The sequence below is a fragment of the Thalia democratica genome, unplaced genomic scaffold (genome assembly GCF_965202585.1).
Source record: "Thalia democratica unplaced genomic scaffold, ktThaDemo2.hap1.1 HAP1_SCAFFOLD_269, whole genome shotgun sequence".
NCBI classification, from domain to species: domain Eukaryota; kingdom Metazoa; phylum Chordata; class Thaliacea; order Salpida; family Salpidae; genus Thalia; species Thalia democratica.
The window spans coordinates 4,617-19,975 of NW_028139379.1; the positions used below are offsets into that span (position 1 = coordinate 4,617).

Sequence of the window (15,359 nt, forward strand, 5' to 3'; positions counted from 1 at the left end):
GTTCTTAAATATACAAAATTTCACGAGGGGACAAAATTGCAGGTGGGCACAAAACTGCACGAAGATTTTTTTGTACGAATACACTTTCCACGAAGATATTTTTCACGAATTGAATTTTTTTTTATCCTAATTTTTTATTAATTTTCTTTAGTCTTTACTTTTTCCTTTACTATAACTGATACTCCTAACCCTTTCCCTCGGTCAATAGATGTTTTTATAATAGATTTTTTTTGGAATTTAATTATTTACTATCTTTTATGGTTTTTTAAATATTTACTTTTTTATTTTTTTACTCTTGTGCAAAAATGACCCTCCGTGCAAAGTTGTAACTCTTTCTAAATCGACCCTTTGTGCAATTTTGTCTTCGAGCAATTTTGTACCCTCGTGCAATTTTGTATTAGTGTGTTTTTGACTTTGTGCAATTTTGACCCGTTCCCATTGTTCATAGCACACTAACATTATTTTTTATAATTGTAAAAAGAGACATAAAACTAAAAACTAAAAGTATCAGTTTCTTTATTTGAAAAAAAAATCTCTGAAATATTTAAAAGTGTAAAAGGCTTTAGAATTTAAGAAAACTAATTTTTATAAAAATCTTGTATCTAATTTTTTCAATAAAAAACACTATTTTAGACTTATACTTGATAAAATTCACTTGTTGTTATTTTTAGTTGTTGTAACTGTAATTTTATCCCAGATTTTTATGGTTTAAAGAATATAAAAGATTTATCATTTGATTGTAAATAATGTTTTTTGGCAGAGGTATTAAAAAAAGAAGACAAGAAGTTATTTTGTTTGCATTAAAATAGTTAAAAAAATTGTGCTGAAATGACTATTTAAACAATATATTAAGTTCCGATACAAAAACAGTTTAGTTAAAGAAAATGTAAGGAATGCTCACTAATTATAACAATTTACAGATTTTATAAAAATAAATTTCGAAAGTTTTTCAACACAAGAGGGATTTTTATAAATTCTATATTAGTTAAATAATAAGAAATCTGTAAAGTTGTTAGTATTCTGTGAATAGTTTGTTTGAAGTTGATAGCATTTTACATTTATTTTTTTAAGTTTCCATTTTATTAATAGTTTATAATTATTTTGTAATTAGAAATATAAAAAATCTAAGTTTCTAAACAAGTCTTTTTAAAGAAAAACGAAACAATTAAAATATAAACCGACACTAATTGAAGAATATAAAAGTAAACAAGTATATAGTGAATTAAAAAAAAAAAATTTTTTAATTTTTTATCTTTACAAATCTTCTATAAAATGTTTTTTATTCATGTTTTGTTACTTTGTATTACAGTTCTGTTAAAGTGTTACTATGCATGTTGTATACAAGGTTACATGACAATTCAAATTCGGACAACTCAAATTCCGACAATTCAAATTCTTAGAAAAATTTTTAAATGACTATATCTAAATAAATAATACAAATTTGAGGAAAATAAAAAATACATATGTAGATCTTATTAATACCTACAAACCACTTTTTCCTTTTTTAAAAATCTAAAATACTTTTTAAGATATTTTAAAATTACTAAAAATAACTATGTTTTTTGCTTTATTTAAGCCATATCTCTAGAAATATTTAATGATTTGCAAAAAGAACTAAATGGCTTGTAGGTATTAATATGACTTACATATGTATTTTTTATATTTGTCAAATACACATTACTTTTTTATTTGTGGCTGTTTAAATTTCTCTTTAAGAATTTGAATTGTCGGAATTTGAATTGTCCGAATTTGAATAGTCGTGCACCCTGTATACAACTAACACTAAATATGTATTTATAACATACTTTGACTTTATAAAACGTATTTTGTTAGCTTTCAAAAGAGAGTAATAGCCTGAGTTTACAAAAATAAACAACTTAATAAAATATTGATCTGTGTTTTATTTTGGTCGTTAATTATAAAATCAATTTATTAATTACTTCAAATCATAGGAAAAATTTTCGTTGTGTGATCTTTTCAAGTATAAACTTGTTTTAATTACAAAATAGTTTAACCGCTTACTTATCGTAAACAGCTTTATAAATCGTTACAACTGTCATCATCTGCGAGCCTCCATGGCGCAGTAGGCAGCGCGTCAGTCTCATGATCTGAAGGTCGTGAGTTCGAACCTCACAGGGGGCACAATTTTTGTCATAAAGTGTGGAACATAGCTTTTAATATATTCAAATTCTAAACTAAGCTCTGTTCAAACCCGCACACATTTCCCACCGGATCAAGTAAAGTAAAAATAAACAAATAAAACAAAATAAAAATTACCGACGGGTAAAAGTTAGACGTAACAGTGTCAGTAGAATGAAAAATAAAAACTTAAAGTAAAAAAATGGGTGAGATTTGATCGGGGTAGAATTGTGAATGTGTGAGTATACCATTTAATTCGCCATAATAATTTACAGCAAATTAAAAACTTATTACATTGTTTTAGCTCAAAATAAACTTAAATTGCTAGTAGTTAATGCTACTGTTAATTTTAAGTATAATTATTGTAAAATAAACAAGAAAATTTCGAAGATTATAAAAAAACTTTTATTATGTTTTATTGTTGTGCATTATTTTAAAGTTAATAAAAGTAATTTTTAATGTTTATTTAATATCAAAATATTTCTTATTTTACATTACTTACTATTTAATATTTTACTCAAATCGTAAAGTATAATAAATGTGTTAAATTGTAAATATAAAATATTAGATAACGAAAATGTCTATGTTTTTGAAACGTCTTTTGTTTATAACAGTTAAAAAATACATATACGTAATCTTATTTATCTAAAAGTACTCAGTTTTTTATATGTGTCTATTTCAAAGATTATTAGACCTTAAGTTTTAGTCAAATGTTAAACCAAAATAGATAACTAATCTCCATATGATTGTATTGATTTTTGAAAGTAAAACGAAAACAAAAAACCAAAACTTTTGAACAGTTTTACATTTGTAACTTGTAACTAAGAAAAAATTTTAAAAGTAAAGAAATTTAAGAATGAAAGGTTCAATATTTTTATTCAAACTAAACTTTTAGAGACAACTGTTTTAGATTTAATCAACATGTCAAGAAAAGTTAGTATTCACTTTTTATAAGCGAAACTGAATTATTTGTAGAAATAATGTGGTTTTTTACACCGAAACCAGTTGCTTAGGAAACCAATTGTATCAAAAATACGTGTTAGGTTGTGATGGTACTTGTAGATTTTTTTTAAATGTAATACCTCAAATAAATATTGACAACAAATTAAAAAATTACATTCTCATGAGTATTCCCTACAGATTATAAATTAGAAGTTTTTTATGATAAAAAAACGTTTGAATCCGTAAACGAAAGTGATTTATAGAAAAATATTTTAAGGTTAAGTTTTGACTTTCGTAGTAAATTTAAACTTGTTTTTTATCTTTTAACTTTTTAGTTGAAGTTCAAATTTTTGCTTTTGTTTATGAATTCGTAATGTTTTATTTTACCAAGATTAAAAAATGCCACTATTACTTTTTTAAACAAAAAGTATAAAGAACTTATTCTGAGTATTACACAATCTTAAAAACTTAACATATGGTGTACGACTCGATAACCGAAAGGTTCCTTCGTATACCAGATCCTTAGAACAATTATTGTTCAATAAGCAATAATATATATATACAACAATTTACAATATATCAGATAATTTTCTAAGTGCCATCTTTATTTTTTGGATAGAATCATGTGTACATACAACACTATGTCATGAAATAAATAATTTCCTACATAAAATTATCTGAATTTTTAAAATCGTTTTAAAATTTTTACAACCATAGTTATTTTTTTAAACCATATTGCTTTTATAAAAAAAAAAACTAATTTTAATAACTTAAACAGCATATGTTTTTATTTAATGTTATAAGCATTAATAAATTTAAATAAAGTCAATATTTTTTTTTTGTTTAGATAACTTCTACACCTACTTAAGTTAGTTTTATAAACTTTTAAAAGTGATTTAACATACACTATATGACAAAAAAAAAATTGTATCTTTTTTAAAATAAAGTTTTATATATTTACAGCTGCTTAAGATGATTTAAATGTAAAAATAAACCATAGCATTTACTTTTGTTACAACTAGAACAAAATGTTATTTACAAATAAGTTTTTAGATGCATCTATTAATTTTCACATTTCTAAACATTTGTTTTAATAAAACCGACAACGATTACAAACAAAACATTATGTATATAATTTCTTAAAACAAATATTTGAAAAATAAAAATAAAGCCCTTAAAAATGTTGTGGTGTAATATTAAATTGGACAAAATATGTTTGGATTTAAAATTGAGTATTTCTTACTAGTTTTATTTTAAAACTTTCTATTAATGAATAACAAGTGTTTCATTTATAAACAAAAATTAGTCATAAAAGCTTTTTAAGGTTTACGTAGGCCTTAACTTTTACCACATAGAAACGATTAAAATAAATCTTTAGCATTTATAATAACTATGATTTTGATTTTTTTAGCGTTCAAAGTATGATAAAATTTTATTGCCTCAAGGCTTATATTACATTGAAAATATATAAAAAAGCTATAAATAAAAATATCAAAAACATTTTTGCATCACAACAGTATGAAGTTGCAGTGTCTACTTGTTTTAACTACAATATGTATCATTGAAGGTGAGAATAATTTTAGTGTACTAGTTTGTTAATTACAATACATTTAAAAATATTGAAATAATGGTTTTTCCATTATAAAAATCACAATTTTTATACATTAAAGTTTATTGCAAACAAAATACAAAATAGAAGTACTTTTCGGACACGCTCTTCAGTATTTTTTTCATTTTTCTTTCAGTTTTATTCGCATTTACTTGTTTAATTTATTTGTTATTTGTGGAATTTTGCTATAAAATATATATTTAATATAAAATAATTTACAAATTTATAGCAAAATTAAAACTAACTGCATTTTAAATCAAAGTAAAGTTAAGCCACGAACACGACCAGTATAAAAAAAATTTTTAATACAAAATATAATACAAAACTTTTAAAATGCGTAGATTCTCAAACCAATATCACAACTATAAGTAACGTATTTTTAAGTTTAGCTCGCTACACAAAAACTCTTCATTAGTACTACGACACAAAACTTATAAAATTTCAAATTTTAAATTTATGTTAAACTTTTTAATAAACTTTAGCTTTACTGAAGAGTAATGTTACATTCCATATACGAAACGGTCGTCTAAATATATTTGTTTATTATAAATAATAAATATTGAGCTCCAATTCAACCTGTCGAGCGCTACCATTCAGAACTTTTAGAAAATCTATAAACAGAAATATATATACATGTATATATATAGAAAAAAATATTAAAACTAAATAAACTTTTACAGAGCCCACTTTATGGGTTTTTAAATATTTTATTACTACTAGTCGAATTCTTAAAACCAGTATAGTTGTTTCATACAGCTAACATTGTAAATATATATTGCAAAGTTTTATTCAACGATTGCTACTTTAGCTGACAATGTTTCTCCTAAAATGATCTTCAGAACTTTTAAGTAAGAATAAAATAACCCGAAGCACACAAGCATATGTAATAAGATCAAGTAATCAGAAAGTAATTAACTTTTTTTATTTATTTTGTACTTAAGTAAATATAAGGGAAATTAGTTAATAGGAAAATATAAAATAAACATAAACATTATATAACATTATTGCGTACTTGCAGTTGTTTTTTTTTACTGGTAATATTCTTTGTAAACGAGCTTAGGTTTAAGATACGAAATTAAAAACTATACTTTAAAACAAAACATTGTTCTGCTTGTGAAATAGTAAAATTTTGCATATTAATACATTTGTACGGCGAATAAAAAAACATTGTTTGCAGATTCAAATAATAATAAATTATACAGAATTTATTTTTTATTATTTAAAACACAAAAACTATGTTAATAGTAACAAATAAACTTTAGTTTTATTAATTGCATATACTTTGACAGCTTTCTTTAATGTTCAGTTATCCATTTATTACAAAGAAAAAAAACCAAATAAACATAAAAAAGTAAAGAGATATTTTTATGAAAATATAATCTAAAAGAGCATTTAGGTGTTTTTAATTAAAACTATGTACAATTAATTTAAAAAAAGTATTTTTAAAAATTTCAGATAGTTACTGAGTTCACCGCGAGCTGTATGAACTTTTCAATAATTATTTTTAAATACATTAATAAATTATTTTATTAATGTTCAATTATCCGTTCAAAACAAATAAATTAAAAAATAAACAGATCTTTTTATAAAAATGTAATCTAAAAAAGTGTTGAGACTTGAAGTGTTGTTAGTAAAAACTGTGTACAAATTCGGTTTGAAATTTTTTTATCAAAAAATTAAGATAGTCATGAGTTAATTGAGTTTCACCACAATCTGTATAAAAGTTTAAATAAAAATAACTTTTATAAATCTTCATCTCAACTAATTCCTTTCATGTTTAGTAAATAATTCATGTTTAATCAAATTATGTTATAGTGTTTAGTTTCTTATTTAAAAGAAAAAACTATATAGTGATTTAAACATATTTAACTTAAAATTATTTACTTCTATATTTTCAATGAACTTGACTGCAATACAAAAAAGTTAGAAACAACTTTGCTGAATTCAAAATTTAATTGGTTTTACTTAAAAATACTATTTTTAAGTTGATTTAATTTATATAAACTCTATGCCAAGTTTAAGTTTATATAAAGTAAAAAAAACGGGTTTTATAAATTTTAAGGGAAAAAAAGTTGTTTACGTTTTGCATAAGATTTTTTGTTAATACAAACTTAATTACTTCACTCCCTCTTTTTTTTTGAGATCTTATTGTTTTAAATTTACTATATGAATATATTAAAATTGTTACACATATAGATTTTTTACTATTAACGTCGCTCAACTTATTTTAACACCAAATAGTTAAGTTTTTCATCAACTGCACTTCAAAACCAGGGGGTTTTCTAAAATCATTTTATTAATCACCCCGTTAGCGGAGAGTTAAAAAATAATCCCCCTTTAAGAAGCCCCAAAATATTTAGTGACAGTAAGTTTTATTTAAAGTTCTATAATAGCCTAAAATTTCCAAATCTTCAGTCATTCCGTCCCTTACTATTTATTATTCCCGAACTAATAAATCGTCCAAAGTAAGGACGATACTGCTCCTTTAGTTAAGAACTTTCTAAACTATTAATGATGCCACATGACCTGACTATGACATTACAGTTATTACGTCTGTGTTTATAATAAACAGAGAAAGCGAGCCAGGACAACTAAAACTAACATTAGATTATGACAACTTTTACAATTATTTCGCTAAATAGTCTTTTACAACATTTATGATATTACAGGACTGCTTTTACTAATTTATTTTTTATTCCTAATAAGGTGGTATACCCAAAGAATGATTGAAATTAACAACAAAATTACAACACTTGTATAACAACTACTACTTTTATTAATTATTACAAATATTAACAACTTGTTTATTTATTGTGAATTAGGCAGTATACAGTATGAATGGAGTCAGTGAACCGGAACAGTTGAAATGCGGAGTTGAAGCTTTTCACGGAATTGACAAGGACATGGATGGTAAATTTCATGTACATTAACACATATCAGTTTGAAGTATTGTGACAGTATTGATTGAATTGCACACGTTTTTAAAAGATGTTTTGAAATATTACTAGTTTTATGCTTTTATGCAATTTAAAAAAGTGCTCCTACATTTTAAATATATATTACATTTATATAATTTTATGATCACACAAATAACTTAAATATTACCAATACGTAAGTAATTGTAAGTAACATAAGCTTCTTCGCCTTTTAGTGTGCAAGATGTGACGTATTTACTTGTTTGGTGATACGGAAATGAGTTAAATAAAACACACAAAAAAAACTTTATTCAGTTACAACATAATAGTTTTAAATAATTTGCAAAAAACTTCCACTAAATTAAACCAGTTTACACTTAGTGAGGATTATTAATAAAACGTTTACTCTAATTATTTGTGACGTCATAATAACTACATACAGGAAGAATCACGGTGGCGGAGTTCATCAAAGGGGTGAAAAAAGATCAAAGGCTGATAAAGTTAATCGAGCAACCGCTGGCTATGATGTCATCAGACCATTAAATTGACGTAATTTCACTTTCACTACGTCACTAACTGACGTAATTTTATGATTCAAATACACGACTTTTGCAATCTAGGTCAACTTTAATCTGTTTTTTGGTTTAAATATTATAAAATTTTGCTTTTGTTTATATTTAAACAAACATTGTGCACTTTTATTTTCACACGGTTTTTATTGTAAACTAAATTAATGATTGTAAGTCTGTAACGAATTAAATGCAAAAAAAAGTTGTTTCATTACAGTTTTACTTTTTAATTTAGCTTGAAATACTTTTAAACGGGTACAACTACTTCTTTGTTTGTTCAATCATTGTTTTTGATATTGAAAAAAAAATTAATACTTAAGAAATGTTTTAATCATTTTAAACTATTTTTCCAAAATCTTAAACTTCTAAACTAAACAAAAAAAAGCATTAGTTAATAAAAACTATGTTGTCAACAAATTACTGGTGTTTTAATATTAAGTCTATTTCAATACAGAAAATAAAATATGTCTGTTTTATTGTCTAAAATATAGAATAGTTATTTTTCGCCCAAGGTTTTTTTAAAGTATGATTAAGACTTTAAAGATACGTCATAATACTTTTTCTATGCTTTTATTAACATCAACATAAAGTACTAAAAAGATCTTAATATTTACTTTTAGTTAATAAAAGAACTTTAATATCTCTAATGTTTTCCTTATATTAGTTTATACTTTTTAAGAAAAAAACAAACTGTAACCATTTAGCTTATGATACTTACAAGTTATCAAATTTTAATTATTAGTATTTTTTGACTCTGAAACTATTTTTTTTCTTTAAACGTGTTGGTTTGCTAGCATGCTTTAAATAGTTGTTCGTATGACTTAATATGTTCGTAATAAACTTATAAAATGGTTTATTTTTTAATGTAAATAAAAAGTAAAAAATAATTTATTCAAAAACAAAAATATTAAAAGAATTTAAAGATGAACAAGATTAAATGCGTTTTTAAATGAAATAATTAACTTATAACTCCATAAAAAAGTTTTACTGTAAAATGTTACTTCAAGGTCATTTAAACAATTTTTTGAAAATAAAATTCTCGACTCAAATTTAATTTGCATAAGCTCTTATTGTATATAAACAAATTTTAAATGTAGTTTTTAAAAGCTCACTGAAACAAAAACAGTATACAAGTTTCTACTGACGGCAAATACAATAAAAAATATACGTGATATTTATTTATTCAAAATGCTAAACTTTTTTGAATTAAAAACACCCAAAATATTTACCCAAAACATGTTATATTTTGTTGATGAAACAAAATAAGTCGCTACATGTTTGCAAGTAAAATAAAAATATTTTTAAATAAATGTTTTAAATCAACTGACTCTAGGTTTATAAGTATTGTTATAACTATTTGATAAATAACAAGAAATAAACTTTGGTGTTCAAATGTTTTTAGATGAAGTAATATTGTATTTAATTATTTAAAGTTAAATCAAACAACTTAATTCTCAATCATAAGGTAAAACATGAAAAAAGCTTGAGTACAGAAAGAATTTTATACTAAACAGTAAAAATTCAAAAAGTTTTATATACAAGTTTTACTATTAGCAATATGTGTTCACTTGATGAAAGCAAGTAATTTAAAAACTTATCCTTTTTCTTGAATTTAATATTTAATCTACTTTAAACTACTTAACACATACATATTCTGTTATCTGTATATACTGAATTTAATTTTCTTTTTACATTTTTATTTATTTATTCTTAGTACATAGAACTTAAAATTATTATATAGAAGTAGCTGGTGGAAAAAGTTTGAAGCTGAGACAGCTTTTCTAGCTTTATACAGAAAAAATTGTAACTCTTAAAGTTTAAATTTACTCTAGTTATTTTGATAAACTTTTGCAATTACAATTATAATTATAAAATTATTAGGTATGTATGTAAAATGCATACATATCAAAAGCTTTAAGCAAGTTTAAATAAATGATTAAACTTTTGTTGTATTAAAAAAGATAATGTGATTAAAATCAAAATAACCTTTTTATTCACAATGACAAATTTTTTACAAAGATTCTAAAAGTCAAAAAGAGATAACAAAATTGATTTTATGCGACTAAAACTGTGGATTAAACTTTCAAAAATTTAAAACCATTAAAATGTTTCTTTAAGTTTAGTATATCTTTAAAAAACTTTAGAAATTCTAATGTAAGTAATTGAATGACCTTAGTTTTTATATTAATGTCTAGTTTAGGAATTTAATTTTTATTGATATCTAATTTCAAAGAACTCAATTTGCTTTAAGTTAAGTAATTCTACTTGGTTTTAAAAGTTCAATTTATACCGGTAGTAAATATATCTCCTACCGGTAGCTTTAATTGACAGTAAAAGTTTTTTAATTCATTAATTATGTATATGTTTATTTTGTACACTATAATAAAAACTGTTTCAAAAACAACGTTTAAAAAAAAACAATACTAATTTAATTTTTTTATTAGTAAAACTTTTGGTTCTTCAACCAACGTTGATAAAAACTTTTAGTTGATAAAAACTTTCTATTCTTATCGGTAGTTCTAATTGACATGAGATTTTACATAAAAGCTTTTTGATCATTAATTATGTATTTGCTTGGCGTGAAGCCTAACAAATTTTACTCGAAAATCTCTAATTTTGTTTTTGTTTTCAAAGACTTGTTTACCTTCAAAAGATTTTGAGGTTAAATTCTTTCGTTTAAGTCAAAAAAATACATTAAAATTTTAAAAATCAAAGATGTTTTTTGATACACCTTAAAAAAAACTTCCTAAAATTGTTTCTAATTTTTTATTGTTGCTCGATGCTTATTTCTGAAAAGACTCAGAAGTTAAGAAAATAACTAATATTTTTTTCTTGGTTAATTAAATATATTGAAATTTTGTGAAGTAATAAAAAAAGTTTAATTTCAATAGATATATGTATAGAGATTAACCTTTGATTCTATTGTTAAAATAAACTTTTGCCTACTACTTGATATGATCCATTATATAAAATTATTTTAAATTTAACATTATATTCTTACTTCAACTACAAAACAATAAGCATAATAGTACTTGAAGTTTAAAATTTATTTCTAATTTTAGACGCTTATAAGATTTAACACAAACCTACTAAAAAATATGAGTATCTATTTGCCGAAATTAACTTATTAAAGAATAAATTTTATCCTTTAATAAATAACAGACGGTTTAACTTTAGTCTAAATGAGTCTGTATCTATTGACAAAAAAAAAACAATATAAATTACAAAAAAACAAAAAACAATTAAAGTGATTAATTTGCTGTTTAAGCTAGAACAAAATTAATATCCAAGAAAATTATTTAAAATACAGTTGTGATTAGAATTTAATATTCATACTAACAATTTATTATTTCAAGCTAGACTAAGACGAATAGAAAAATAAATTTGCATTTATTTATAAAAGATTTTTTTTAATACCATGCGCTGCTTTAATAGTTATACAACTTTACGTTTAATAAGTAGAAAACAAACCAAAAATATCTGTATTGTAAATAAATAAAAAATGCAAAGAAAAGTATGGTACTGTAAGTTATTAGAATTAATTAAATTTTGGAACTAAAATAACAAATATATTATAATTTTTGAATTTTTTATTAAATTTTCAGCACTTATAAATCTTTGTATTTTACTTGTACTTAACAACATAATATTGTTTTTAAAGTTTTTAAGAAAAAGTATATAGTGGATTATAAAACTGATTGTTTTTGAAACAACTGCGGTAGCAAAAGTAGAAAATTAAAAAAAACATTTATGTTGTACAGCTTATTATATTCGAAATAATATTACTTTAAACTATCTAGAGTTTTCATAGAGTTTTTAAAACTGTGCACCATATAAACTCTATAACTTTAATCAAAAATACTACTTTATATATTAATTTATGTATTAAACTTTATAAAATAGTTTTTTTTTTCTGGTCGATAGCGCTCAACAACTTAAATTGGAGCTAAATATTTTATAGATTATATAATAAACAAATATATTTAGACGACCGTTTCTTATATGAGATATAACACCCCATATACTCCTCAGTTAAGATAAAGTTTATTAAAAAAGATTAATAGAAATTAAGAATTTGAAAATTTTATAATTATTGTGATGCAGTAATAATGAAGGGTTTTGTAAAGCAAGTTAAGTTTGTTTTTAGTTTTGTTGTTGGTATAAGATTTTCTGTATTTTGAAAAGTTTGTAAAGCTTGTATTAGAAAAACGTTTTAAACTGTTCGTGTTTGCGGCTTAATTTTAATTTAATTTAATACTTAGTTGGCTTTAATTTTGCTAAAAAAGTATTTTTGGTAGTTAATGCATATATTTTGTATTTCGCTTTTCTTGTTAAGTGTTATGTGCTTGGCTGATTTATCAATTTCGATTTTGCTAAGTTGCAAAGTCTGCAACCGAGTTTAGTATTAAATTGTGATATTTTTCTGTTTAGTATTTCCCATTTTATTTTATAGTCTGTGTTATTATCTTTTAAATTCCGAAAGTTCTGTCCTAATGTATTTTGTTAGTGTTGCTTAATGAAGATTTGTAAACTATACCTTTGTTTGAAACTATTTCTTGTAAATCCAAAGTTTTGTTTGGTTACTTATTGAATGTTACTGTTGCTCTACAGACCTTGTTAGAAACAAGGCATTGATTGTAAGTAAGGGTAAAGTTCTTTGCGGCAATTGCAAAGTTTATCTTTTGAGTTACTTTTATCGTTTATATTGTATTTGTTTAAGATTTTATTGTTGTATGCTATTATTTTTCTTCTAAAATTGCTTGCACAACTATATGATATTTTAATCGTGTTGCGGTTGAATATTTTTCATGGTTTATTTAATATTTTATACAAAAAAAAAAGAAAAGGAAATATAATATTTTTGAACCCACCGTTTAGTCTAAATGTAAGTTCTAAAATAGGCAAATAGTTTATAAATTTAATTACCACATCCTTTGATGAAAACCACTCATATAAAGTTTAATTTTCAAATATTTTTTTTATTCATATAAGGAATTTTTAATTTAGTCAACGAATAACCAAGTTATAAATTGCTTTAGTGTGAATAATATTTTGAAGTTTACAATGTTTTCCATATGTATATATATATAATTTATTGAAATGACGATTTTAAAAATACTGGAACATATACAATACTTTTCCAGTATTTTTAAAATCGTCATTTCAATAAATTTTTTAAAAGCCCTTCAAGTGGGCTCAGTATAAGGTGTTCAAGTTTGAATATTAACCTTATTATATATATATATATATTTCAAAGCTTCAGAATAAATCTGTTTTTAATAGCTTTGTAGTTCAAAATCTGCAAAACAAATCTTAGAAATGTTAATGTAGTTTTTAAAAGAAACAAAAAATTAACAAAAAAATCTTTTTGAAATTTCTTTACTGGCTTTTTAATATAAAAATAAAAAATAAAAACATAAACCGACATTAATTGAATTAAAAAAATAGTTTAGTAAATTTGTAAAAACGTAATAATTTTAATTTATTTTATAGAATGGATTAAATTAAACGTTATTTATGTTATGTATCTGTAGTTTACGTTTTTATTTAAACTGTAACTTCAGTATTAAACTAGCAAATAAATTTAAAAAAAAATTAAATTACAAAGTTTTTTTGTAAGCGTTTGAAAAAAGTAATAGCCTAACCTTATAAAACAAAGAATTTCAGAAAATATTGATTTGTATAATATTTTGGTCGTTAATTATAAAATCCACATTTATTAAGTATACCAAATCATAGAAAAAAAATTGCGGTGTTTTTTTTTAGTTTTAAACTTCAAGTACTTTTTCACATAAAATATTTTTTTAAAATCATTTTAAATAACATTTAAATTTTCTGTAAACAGATTTATATACTTTTTTTAAGAATTATTTGTCGCAGCCTCCTTGGCGCAGTAGGCAGCGCGTCAGTCTCATAATCTGAAGGTCGTGAGTTCGATCCTCACAGGGGGCAATTTTTTTAACATTTATGTAAAAATGGCTTACAAGTTGGGTAAATTGAATAATCTGCATCTAATTTGCAAAAAGTTGTCCCTGCTCGTGTTGCCCTTGTTCAAACTGTCCCCGCTTGAGCTCTCCATGAACTTTTTTAAGTTGGTCCCTGCTCCTATACACTTGTCTTATTGCGCTGTAGAGAGTTTTTACCAACAAAAGATCATGACTTTTAATTCACAATCCACAAATTTAAAATCTTTAGCTGTAAAAAGATTTTCTTACATTGCTTTTTGATAAAGAGAATCTGAGCTGAGTTTAATGTATATAATTTAAATTTATTTAATTGGTTCATTTTTTTAGACACTAAAAGTGCTACAAATAATTTATATTTTCAAATTATGTATCAGGAGGCTTTAAATTAAGTATTAAAAGAAAGTAGGGTCTTTTTAGGCTAAGAAATTGAAACAAAAGGCGAGTTTTTTTTTTTTGGCAACACTATACTATATATTCGAAGATGATGATTTCTGTGGACATCTGTATGACGTATGTGATTACAGTTCCGGGGTCTCTGATTCGATACTTTAATTGTTTAAGACAACCTGAGGCCATTTCTTTTTCGTAAAAATTCCCGAAATTTTTGTATTTAAGAGGCGGGGCGCCCACTATCGACAAAATTGTGCCGAAACCCACAAACGTTGTGTTACGCGCGCTGAATTAAACACAAGCCTGATCGCTGAAAATAAACATAAGTTTAAAAAAACTAAAGTAGATAGATTGCGATTGAAATATATTTATTTTAATAACAACACTATAAATAACATGCGTGTCTAACATAATGGCTAACACAAATGCTAATCTAACATAATAAACATAAAACAAAAACATGATTTCATAAAGGTTAGTCCTTATAAACTTAAATACAATAAACATAAATATATATGATCAATAATGCTCTTATTTGTGTGTGGTAGGATAGGTCGAGGCATTACTATGCTGACTGCCACTCCCGCAGAACAAGCAATCGTGGGTTCGAATCCCAAGATCGCCAAGATCCAAAAAGCGAAACCATATTTGAAATATTTAGATAATATAAGGCGATGCTTGTTCATTTTTTTGATAAATTGAAAATCTTGTGGTGTTTAACAAAACAGAACGTCAAGTATTTCATTACTCTGAGGTAATTTAAAATTTCAGGAATTATTCAAATAAATATAAATCTATTTGAAAGTTATAATAATAAATAAAAAATATT

At 23.8% G+C, this 15,359-nt stretch overlaps 2 non-coding genes across 2 annotated transcripts; both read left to right on the forward strand.

Annotated features, from left to right (window-relative positions):
• Nucleotides 1–2,069: 2,069 nt before the first annotated feature.
• Trnam-cau (transfer RNA methionine (anticodon CAU)) lies at nucleotides 2,070–2,142 on the forward strand. Its single transcript has one exon. It is a non-coding gene; the product is annotated as a tRNA-Met (tRNA).
• Nucleotides 2,143–14,053: 11,911 nt separating this feature from the next.
• On the forward strand, nucleotides 14,054–14,126 carry Trnam-cau (transfer RNA methionine (anticodon CAU)). Its single transcript has one exon. It is a non-coding gene; the product is annotated as a tRNA-Met (tRNA).
• Nucleotides 14,127–15,359: the final 1,233 nt, after the last annotated feature.